The sequence below is a fragment of the Telopea speciosissima genome, unplaced genomic scaffold, assembly GCF_018873765.1.
Source record: "Telopea speciosissima isolate NSW1024214 ecotype Mountain lineage unplaced genomic scaffold, Tspe_v1 Tspe_v1.0061, whole genome shotgun sequence".
NCBI classification, from domain to species: domain Eukaryota; kingdom Viridiplantae; phylum Streptophyta; class Magnoliopsida; order Proteales; family Proteaceae; genus Telopea; species Telopea speciosissima.
This window is the reverse complement of record NW_025317397.1, coordinates 36,723-48,484: the sequence shown is the minus strand read 5'-3', so window position 1 is coordinate 48,484 and position 11,762 is coordinate 36,723. Positions and strand designations below refer to the sequence as shown.

At 38.4% G+C, this 11,762-nt stretch overlaps 1 long non-coding RNA gene across 1 annotated transcript; it reads left to right on the top strand.

Annotated features, from left to right (window-relative positions):
* The first annotated feature begins 5,490 nt into the window (after positions 1–5,490).
* Positions 5,491–11,246, top strand: LOC122647482. Its single transcript, XR_006330904.1, has 5 exons — positions 5,491–5,585; positions 9,052–9,157; positions 10,411–10,473; positions 10,623–10,694; positions 10,799–11,246. It is a non-coding gene; the product is annotated as an uncharacterized LOC122647482 (long non-coding RNA).
* Positions 11,247–11,762: the final 516 nt, after the last annotated feature.

The window sequence follows — 11,762 nt, the reverse complement described above, 5'->3', positions numbered from 1 at the left end:
ATATTTCGACCGAGAGCTGCATTTGCTAAGGAATTTCAGTCTTTTGCCTATTCTTCCACTCTTCCAAGCTCTCATCCAACACTCTAGCCATTGTTCAAGCACATTGTTGTCGGATTTTCGCCGGTAAACTCATCGGAGGGTCATCTAAGCTCATCATCCAAGCCTTTTTCCACTATTTAAGGTAAATTCTATTCCTCTAAAACTATTTTTTTGAAAAGACTATGTACAAATTTTGTTGGATGGTGATGATATTAATATATGTTAGACACCGGAGGCCGATCTATAGCCTCACGGTGTCAAAAAAAATTTTCTATATGTATTTTTTTTTTTAATTTTCTGGTTTTAAAAATTCATTTTCCTACAATTAAAATAGGAAATAATTAGGGGTAATATGACTTAGATGGTAATGAATTAAATATATGTTAGACACCAATGGCCGATCTACGGCTTCACGGTGTCGGATTTATTTTTCTGCTCTTAAATAATTATTTTTTTCGGAAATTAAGAAAAATATATAAAAAAGAAAAAAAAAACAGAAATAAATAAGGAAAAATATGAGTTTTAAGTTTAAAAAATAATGAAAAAATATGAAAGTTATTTCTATATGTTTTGAAATGCATTACATGTATATTATGTTTACTAATTTTTGGTTTTGTTGTGTTAGGTCAATACTTATATTAACATTATATATAAAAAATTGGTTAGGGGAAAACTATTAAAAAACTATACAAGTGTATTAGTAATCTAAAAGTGTCAATTGAAGTGCATCTACATTAAGTATTTTAATTATTTGTGTTACTTACATTGCAGTAAATAAGTATCATTATGGCGGATCGTGATAGACAACGTGCGAAGGGCAAGCAAAAGGTGGGGGAAAGTAGTCAACAAAGGGGGCAGAGGGAACAAAGAGAACAGAGGGAACAAGAGAGACCTGCCAGCCAGCATAGGGGTGACATTGCATGGTTACATGGCACTCCCATTGATGGGGATAACAGAAAATCTATATGTAACTATTGTCACATGCAATTTATGGGAGGTGGGTCCAGTAGACTTAAACAACATCTGACTGGAGGATCTAAAGATGTTGTAGGTTGTCATATGGTCCCTACTGAAGTAGCCATGGAGATTGGTGATAGTTTGAGGGGAAGAAAGAAGAGGAAGGCTGACAAGCAAAGGATGAGAATAACTTGAGGATACAGTGAGGAGTTCAATGGGAGGAGGAAGACGATACAATGATGATGACTCCTCCTCCTCCTCTGATGATGATGATGATGACATTGCAGTACCTGATGACATACAAACAGCAGAGGAGGCTAGGGATTTTAGGCGGACTGTTTCAAGGAGTAGAGTAAGTTTTCAAGATGATCAGCAGAGACAAAGAATAGGGGGTAGTGGAGGAGCTGGCAGTTCTGGAGGTCCTAGAACTTTGAATCCTTTTAAAAGATCACAAAGTGTGAGGGCAGCCCCAACACCTCTACCAGTCCCAGTACCACCATCAACATCTGATCCTAAATTGCATAAGAAGAAAGGAAGCAGTCAACCCAGAATCAAAGGAGCATGGAAGGGGATGAAGGGATTGGTTAAAGAATCAATAGCTAAGTGGATGCTATACCATACGATCCCAGCAAACACTGCACAAGGCCCCCATTATGATACCATGATAGATACCATTGCAGAGGCTGGCCCAGGATTAAAGGGCCCCACCCAATATGAGATAATGAATGTTTATCTACCTCAACAAAAGAGTGAGATTGATGAGTACATTAGTGAGATGAGGAATATGTGGGAGACATATGGGGTGACTATAATGGCAGATGGATGGACTGGGCCTACAAGAAGGTCCATCATCAATTTCATGGTTTATTGTGATGGGAGGACAGTGTTCCTCAAATCTGTGGATGCATCCAAAGAGATAAAGGATGCAAAATATATTTACAGATTGTTAAAGGAAGTAGTGGAAAAAGATGCGGGTATTGAGAATGTTGTCCAGTTGTAACGGACAATGGAAGTAACTTCAAGCTGGCCGGTGAGAAGATGATGAACAATAGTAAGTACCGGCTCTTCGGACTCCTTGTGCAGCCCATTGCATTGACTTAATGCTAAAAGATATGGGAAAATTAAAATTGGTGAAGACTGTAGTTGAAAGTGCAAGACAAGTCACCAACTTTGTATACAACCACTCCTATGTACTCAATCTATTGAGGGAAAAATGTGGGGGTGACTTGGTCAGGCCTGGCATCACAAGATTTGCCACCAACTACATTGCCCTCAAAAGCATTGAGACAAAGAAGGCCGGGTTGAGAAGCATGTTTGCTTCTGAGGAGTGGTTTGAATGGAAGGGTTCCAAGACTGCAAATGGGAGGGAAGCACAAACAACGATGTCATCTGAGGACTTCTGGACCAAACTAAGCAAAGTGGTGAAAGTTTTAGAGCCAGTAGTTAAAGTTCTACATGTTGTTGACTCTGCTCTGAAGGGCCCAACCATGCCAGTCCTATATGCTGCAATAGACTTGATGAAAGATAGTGTCTATAGTGTGGCTCCTCGCAGTAGCAAACACTTCTTAGATATCATAAATGCTTGCTGGGAGAATCAACTTATGCATCCACTGCATAAGGCTGGTGAGTAAATTTGTTTTACTAATTTATAGTATTATTATTTATTAATTACCTATGCATTTGACAATACCTCTATTCTATATGTCATATTTCAGCATACTACTTGAACCCTAAGTATCAATATAACACTAGGCTTGGGTTGGAAACTCAACTTATTGATGCTATGAAACAAGTAGTGAAGAAGTCGGAGCCAGATGGTGCACTACAAGCAATTTGCAACAATGAGGTGAGTTGATTTGGAATTCACGATATCATAAATGCTCGCTGGGAGAATCAACTTATGCATCCACTGCATAAGGCCTTATGCCAGATGGTGCACTACAAGCAATTTGCAACAATGAGGCTTTCCAACAAATCCAAGATTGTTTAAATCTGATTTTTATAGGAGTTATGTACTGGTCAAACTTAATTTTGTGTGCATGAATGTTGTCAAAATCACTCTGAATGAAAATATATTTTTGGGCATCAAAACAAATGAGTATTTTACCGCACTTTTGGTTTTTAGCGATGTTTTACCATATTAAGATGTATGGAATTTTTTTATTTGAGAAAAACCCCAGCATTAGAAAATTGAAAATTGCACCTACCACCGAAAATCTAATTTTTGTTCTTGAACTGGGGGGGTTGACTTTTTATCCTTTTGGAATTTGATTTTTAACTATTTTTATTGGATTCAAATAGGGAGGTATTTGCTTATTTATGAATAATATCTTAAACAAATGTTTGCAAAAACATTCACTTAAATTATATTAGGCATAAATAAGGATATCTTTGGTTTGATTTATAATTATGTTTATCAGACACATAAACATAGGTGCTTGGTATGATTAATAGCTCTTATTTCTATTTATTGTAAATAGAAATAAATTAAAAAGCATAAAGAGGCGGGGAGCTGTTTATGATTTATTTGCATAATGTGTTTATTTCTCTTTATGCGCTGAGCCACTTATGAACACGTGTTTTAATAGCTAAAAAAATGAGGGTAAAATGGTCATTTCAACATTTCTTTATAAAATCATCTCCCTTCTCCTTTCTTTCGGAGTGACCATTCCTGTTTTTACCTCTTCTACCTCTACATCTCCTCTACCCTCCTTCTCCAACTCCTTCCTCCACGATGAGGCATCGAGGGCCATCTCTAATCTTCTCTCTTCCTCTCTTTCCCTTTTCCAAGCCTTTTCTTCACAATAAATGTTGGATTTAATGACATTGATAGTATATATGCATCACCTGAAAATTTCCGTGATATGAAACATAGAGACAAGATTAAAGGGCTTCACTTGCCAAAATACTTTGTCGGGAGGTATCATGAAATTAATTGTATGTTCCCCTCGCAATCATCACCACTCAATTTCAATGGCCGCATCCATGTCCTTGACCTCACTCAATCGATTGGAAGGAACCCAATTTGCAAAGACTCCTTCTTGATCTCTTCTTTGGACTGCACCATCGAGCTCTGGACCGTCAATCGACCTGCCATCGTCCGTATCTTTAAAGAGCATGCCTATTGTATCTACTCCTCTGTTTGGAACGCTCGCCATGGCAACGTCTTCGAATCTGCTTCCGGTGGCTGCACTATTAGTATCTGGAATATTCACGAACTGGCTTCCACCATGATTATACCTGATCATGACTTCGAGATTTTGTCTTGCGATTGGAATAAGTACAATGATTGTGATGCTTCGAGGATATCTGAGTTTCTGTCGGTTGTTCTGTGTTGCTGTTGAGAGGTCCGTGGTGCTGCCAGGAGATTAGAGTTGCTGCCAGTTTACTCTGTTTCCTCTAAAGGCTCTGCGTTTCAGCTTGGAGAAGGGTGAGCAAGGGGGCTGCTGTTTTCATGTATGGTAGGGTGGTGCTGTTGCAAGAGCTTGGAGTAGGGTGGTGTTGCAGAGATTGGGTTTGGTGTAGGTTCTGCAGTTTTGCTACTGTGACCTAGCTCAGAGATGGGTGTAACTGTTGAGTTCGAGCTTGATGTTGTGGTGCTGCTGAGCTTTTCCTTGGTGGAGGATATGTCTGTTCTTGTTCTACAAAGGAAAAATCCTTTGTGGTGATGCTGAGTTTTTCTTGTCGGAGGATATCTCCTTTGAAGGATATGTCTGTTCTTGTTCTACAAAGAAAAAATCTTAACACAGAGAGATGCACAATGGTTCCCAATGAAAGAACATATTCTGCAAATACATATACCAAACCTATTTTTCATTATATAATCTCTTATGTCTAGTAGTAACCAAACGTTTATTGTTTATAACTCATAACCTATTATTATAATTGATTACTCATAAATAGGTTATAAATATAAATATAAACTATGCTAAAGAGAGCCTAAGTGTTTGTACACCAAGGTTTGCATAAATAGGTGTCTGTATACCAAGATTTCCCACCGAGATGACCAAAACCACTGAGATCTCGCCTCTTGGTCGAGATTTGGCACTCATATAATGGCATTTGGGTCGAGATCTCGACCCGACTGAGATTTCGACCGAGGTGGAATAAAAAGAGATTTCACCCTTCATCTCGTCTCGAGGTCTAGTTTTAGTTCCATGCATCTAGGGGGAAAGATGTTTGGTGGTTGAGGTGCAATAGAGTTGAAGACAGGTTGCCATCTCTATCTCTCTCTCTCTCATTTAAAATGTTCTTGAAAAACTTAAATTTCAATTTATGTGTGAATGTATGCAGCTGTCTCGTATTATCATTTACTTGTTTTGGTTAGGCATCAAAATATGATTCCAGTAGTTTCTTTTGCAGGTATTCCCTAAAATGAAGTATTCTATTGAGGTAATGACTCTGTAGCTAGCATAACTAATATTGATGCAAGGATGACTTGAAAGAAATTCTTTGATTGTTATTTATTTTTGATAATCCATATCATATATACCAGGTGGAATTATGATATTTATAAGTTCTTACTTCGAATTTGTTCGGATTCGTAATTTCTTGAAGTCCCAGAGTGCATCCTTCTGTATGCTTAGCGAGTGAGACTCTTGTCCATTCTCATTTTATAAGTTTATATTGAACCCTTTGTGTTATCATTTAAAATATTTTGAGCAAATTACATGCACCTCCTTGATGTTTGAAACAATAACAGAACACCCTCCATAGTTTTAACATTTACATAGTTCCCCCTGATGGCTAACGGTGTTAATGAGGTGTTAGTTTTGAAAGGTAAAAGACAATTGAGTAAATTACTCCCCCCTCCCCTCGATTATGCTCTAATGACAAACCCCTCCCCTAGGTTTTGAATAATGACTCTCCCCTCCCCTGCATTCCCAAGATTCTATCAACCGTACCCATTCCGTTAAAAAGGGCTGTTAAGTGTTGAAAAAGACTATATTGCCCTCTGACCCACTTCTTCTTCTTCATCCTCCTCCTGCAACTCCAAATCGTATAGAATTGAATTCAATACCGCTAGTACAAACTGCAATGCATCTAGGTATTGCGATTTTAATCCTTCACAAGAAGAGATTCCAGGCCGCTTCTCATCCAATGATGCTTCAAGTTTACTGGGTCACGAATTTCGCCATTGTTTGCTTGTTCTCTGTTTCAGCTATCAGTCGCCTGAGCTCTGTTCAATGGAAACAGGAACCAGAGCTAAGAACGGACGATGTGTTCTTCATTGCTTATTACCGTTCTCAACGCATGGTACACAAGGAGCACACGTCTCACATATATTCCTTTCTATTCTTTATGTAAGTGGATCTGTTTTTATATCTTTCTTTCCACTTTCTTATGTAAATGGATCTGTTATTTTATGTTTCTTTCCACTCCTTCATGTAAGTGGAGCTTTCTTTATTCTCATCCCAACATTAATAGGATTGAACCTTGTAACCTACATATATATATATATATATATATATATTCTATTCATTGAATAACGGAGACACACAGGGAATATTCAGAAGTTTGATTATTGTTAATATCCCTGTATCTGTTTTTCTTCTCCTCGTCGCCATTAGAGGATCAACAGGGATTACGACGACAGGAGAAACGAATTTCTGAGTTGGAACCAGATGAAATATTGGGAGAGCCTTCTTCATTGAGCGACCTGAATGTTAGCCTCTACGCTTCAGCTTCTTCGCTGTCTAGAGCAGTATGGTTTTGGATGAATCCCATGTTGAGTAAAGGTTACAGATCTCCTCTGAAATCGACGATGTGTTATCGCTTACCCCTCAACATAGGAAGACAATTTTGTTTCTAATGCTGAAGTCGCACCTAATCTGAAGAAGATATAGACAAAGGTTCTATCTGTTCCCTCTTCGTCAAACAAAACCTCAAAAAAGACAGAATTTTTGAAACCCTATCTCACTCTCTGGCTGTCTCAGCAAAAGCAGCTTCTACTTCTAAAATTGTAACTTGATCTTCCTGTTTGCCTCTTGACCATCGCCATTACCGTCACTCTAGGGTTCCATTTTAAGCTTCGATTTCCACTATTACATTCAATTGGAATTTTCTCTCGTCTTCACATCTCTCTCTCTCTCTCTCTCTCTCTATCTCTCCCTGTTTTAACCATATACAAGATATGGAAGATGAAGGCAGTGGAGGGTTTCGAACCTGATCCGTTCCTTGCATCTATATTGAACTGTGTAATGTGGATCTTCTAGTGTCTTTCCTTTGTGCATCCCCATAGCTTTCTCATCATCACCATCAATGGCGTCAGTCTCATTTTGGACCTCGTGAGGGCAGCGGTGGTGGATACAGCCATGGTGGTGATCGTGGCTACGGAAGTGGTGGCTAAATTTTTAGGGTTTTGATATGGTTAGGGGTATTATTGGAATATTACAAATATAAGGGCAGTTTGGGATTTAAAAAAATAGATGATGTCATCACTTAACAGCCCATTTTAACGGAATGGGTACGATTGATAGAATCTTGGGAATGCAGGGGAGGGGAGAGTCATTACTCAAAACCCAGGGGAGGGGTTTGTCATTAGAGTATAATCAAGGGGAGGGGGGAGTAATTTACTCAAGACAATTTTACCCTTTTTTAATTTGCTCAATAAAAAAAAAAACCAACGATGACATGATGACATTGACCTGCTATCCCCTTCTACACTCTTCTAGTACCCTCAGAAAATTCTTTTCCTTCCAAACCCTATTTTCAGAAATTTGGGATGGCCAAAGGGAAGTACCAAAGAAGGGACTAATCTCCTCCGATACAACAAACCCCACACCTAAACTTTCCATCTCAAGAAATGGCCTGAATAAAAGGGATGAGCAAAGAAGAATGAGAAAAAAAATATTGATCTGTTCAAGCTTTGAATATTTGAATTAGACCTGCTTCAAATGGTAAGAGCATGGGAATTTGATTCTGTAAGTTGATGGAAATATTGATCTGTCAAAGTCGAAATCTTTTCTAAGTATTAAATGAGGGTGATCGATCTCCAGGACAAACGATATTTACATACTACTCTTCATGTACAAAGTACAATCTCACCAAATCAACGAAAAGAAATGGGGAAAAAGAAACAAGAAGGGATAAAAAAAAAAAGATGAGAAGAAAAATCATAAGAGAAACTTCTCCATCCAAGGATGGCTATGCTGCGGCTCGAATCATCCTTGGAGTGGTAGTGGTGGCAGAAGCATAAGGAAGATTACTGAATATGAGAAAGCGCATCCGTCTTGGGAAGGGGGCTTCGAGGAAGATATGCTCCAAAACCCTAGCAAGGAGCACCATGTACTCCTCCATTAGCTCCGTCACGATCGCCACCAAAATCATCTCTGAAAACCTCTTCGGTTAAAGGTCTTAATTTCCTGCAATGAACCTTGCGAGCAAGTTTCTTGTAAGAGGCCTTAATGTCCTGCAACGTCGCATTTCTATTGAGATCCAAAGTAGCATAGTAATCCGAGCCCGCAGCCCTTGTTACAAAAACACGGCTGCTGCGTTTTTTGCGACCCCAAGGCTGATGAATAGCAGATTGCCGGAGAGGACAGTGGAGCAGAGCAGAGCCGGTTTGGAGATTTATAGCAGCAGCAGAGAGTGGAGCTCCTCCGATTTCTTCTCTTCAATATCGCTGGCGAGTAGAGTTATAGCAACAGCAGCGTGGAGCTCCCTCACTAGCAAATCCCCGATGATGATTTCTATCATCGCAGATCGCTGGAGAAGAAAGAGATAGATGGAGGAAGATGATTTGGTTTTATGTCAAATTTTGAAGGGTAATATGACCATTTTTAAATGTTTAACTACACCTAACTGTTTCAACTTAATGGAAAGGGTTTATTATTTAACCCCCACAATCGTCCAGGGGAGGTCCATGTGAATGTTGAAACTATGGGAGGTGTTCCGTTAATGTTTGAAGCACTAGGTGGGGTGCATGTAATTTGCTCAAAGATTTTTTATTTTTAAATAGTTTTTCTAGTGACATTTCATTTACTAATTTTGGGTGCAAAGTTTAGATAGAGTCATGCAGAGATCATTTTGGCTTTTTATTCTTTTGAAACTTAGGTACACAAAGCAGAGTGATATATCTCGTGCAAGGGTTTGGTTTTTTGGAGGAAAGCGGAAGATCATGATCTACACGGAGAGAGCTCACTTCTATCACAGATATAAGGTTCTTTCTAGCGCAACTGCGCAAGCATACTCTGTACAATAAAATTTTGATTTATAAAATATATGTATGAAGCTATAGAATGATGTAACTGACTTGCTATATATTAGTTCCTAAAACCAAGTTGTGGAAAACATAAGATGACTAACCAAAAAAAAAAAAAAAAAGGTAAATTACACCTAGGTTTGTTTGGAGAAACTGTCTATGGTACCTCATGTTTGATCTTATGTTTGGGGTACCTCTTTTCATTTTTCTTAATTTACCCATACCACCACCACCACCACCACCTCCTCCTCTGACGGTTCTGCCACTGCCACCTCCAAGGTGCAGAGCACCGCCAGGCATCCCCGCTATCTCCCCATGGCCAACTGTCACGCTCTGCTGCATCCCACACCCCCCCCGCTGTGTCCCTCTCCCCCCAAACCCCCCCTTCTCTCTCTCTCTCTCTCTCCTGCAGCTCCCCCACTCTCTCCCCCTTTCCTCGCAAAATAATATTTTCGTAGTAACATATACCTACTGTCAAGAAAATCAGGTAATATATTCAGGATAGAATCAATAAATCCAGTAAAAACTTGGATCTCACAAATCCTTCGTCAATTCTATAGTCCTTGGTGGTTACTCTTCACCCAAAATTGAATTGTGCATAGAGCATTACAAATCCAAGTTTAAACCATTTGTTACTGTTGTCAAAACAATTGAAACAAGTTTGAGGATTCTGATGTTCTAATTCAAAGAAGTACAGTTGCGTTACTCATTAAAAGTAGAAAATTAAAAAGAGGAGCAAGGGAGCAAGAGTCATTCCAGTTGTAACCAAGATCAGCATCCACATAATGCCATCTTATCAAATTTACTCTAATTTCTAGTTATAACTTCCAAGTTCCAACAGAAACGGAAACATTACAAAAATCAGAGAGCTGCTCTATTTCTTCCCCCACCAGAATACTACTCAAACCCCTTACATTGTGGAGAACTGGGATACCAATATTAGGCTTTACATGATACAGTTTCTCTCCCTAGAAATATCACAAATATAGTTGGCAAGCTTGACATGGAAGAACCAAACCAACAAGAGAGCCAAAGCACAGGTTTTGAAATCAAGCAACTCCAGAATAGTTAATGTTTAATCCTTGAAGGTTTTACATATTTTATTTCTCAGCAATTACATATTATTATCATATAAGATCAATTAATGTGTTTATATTGATCTTTAGTTATTTCATGATTTAAGCTTTCACTATGTTATTCTTGTAAAACAGATTCGTGGCATATAGAATTTAATAATCTACTCTCTTCCGGAAACAAAAGAATTCTACCCGGAGGTAAACCTTGAATCATGTGGCTTGTAATTTTCTTTTTTCCGCTTTTGAGCTTGGTCACCTTAAGATTAATGTATCATCTAGGCATATCATTAATTGAGGTTCATTCAGAATTTACAATCCCCCCCCCCCCCCCTTCTTTTTCACTACAGATTGTTAATATGCTTGAAGGCTCGCATAACATGACCTGCACGGTGCTCTTTTCTTGCTTTGATCAGTTCCGGGTAATGCCTATGGTGTTTTTATGACAAGAACAGAATTTCTCCAGTCCATTGACTCTTAGCTTAATGAGGTGTAACAATGTTTTTTTTCTTTCCCTGATGGTTAGCTTGAGAGGATCGTTGGAACTGCACCTGCAAAGAGGATGGTTTTGTCAGAGAAGAATACATTTGTTTTCTGTTAAAGAGTAACTATTTTGTGATGGTTATATTGGGAGGATCATTGGAACTGCACCTGCAAAAAGGATGGTGTCTCAGGAGAAAGGATTTATTTGTTTTTGTTAGGGCTCGACAGCATACTGTAGGTGGAAAATTACTTGAATGAGTTGCAGTGGCAATTGTATAAAAAGCTGATCAGTTGACGGTGAGAATTTTGAATGCAGCACTGCTCTCTCGGAAAAGGCATTGCCGTCATCATTTATTTTTCCAGGTATTTTTCTTCATCAGCAAACCACATTCCAAAATTGGGGGACAGCAAGCATCAAAGTTGTTACTACCAAAGACTATTAATGCTGGGTTAAATTACATGTTTCTGTAGTAGAAATATAATAAACTGTGTTTTTAGCTAATGATAAGTAAATCAATGGTTCAGAGGATGACGTGTTTCCATCAAATGGAAGTCTTAAGAGCTGTTCCTAATGATTGTAAGATGTCATATAATTTAGAGGATCAATTCACATAATTTAATCAGGAGTTCATCTTTTATTTGAAAGCACCATCTTTTATCAACTCATTGCTTCCTAGGGTCAAATAATTTGATATACAAAGTGATGGGTTTTGGTGGTGTGGGATAATGTTATATAGGTTCGTTCTACTAGTTAACTATTGACCAAAGATTTCTTGCAAAGGTGAGGTATGAGGCAACTGACTGCACTCAATCATTTAATGGTCCTTTAATGCTGTGTTTGGTATGCAATCCTAGAATGTGTTCTAGGTCAATAATGCATTCCAAGTATACGAAAAATACCCTTAATTTTTTTTTTTTTTAAATCCACTATGATTCCGAAAGCTTTCGAATAAAGATGTGTAGTTCATTGACTTCCTTCCCTTTATACACAATTTAGATTTTTGGAA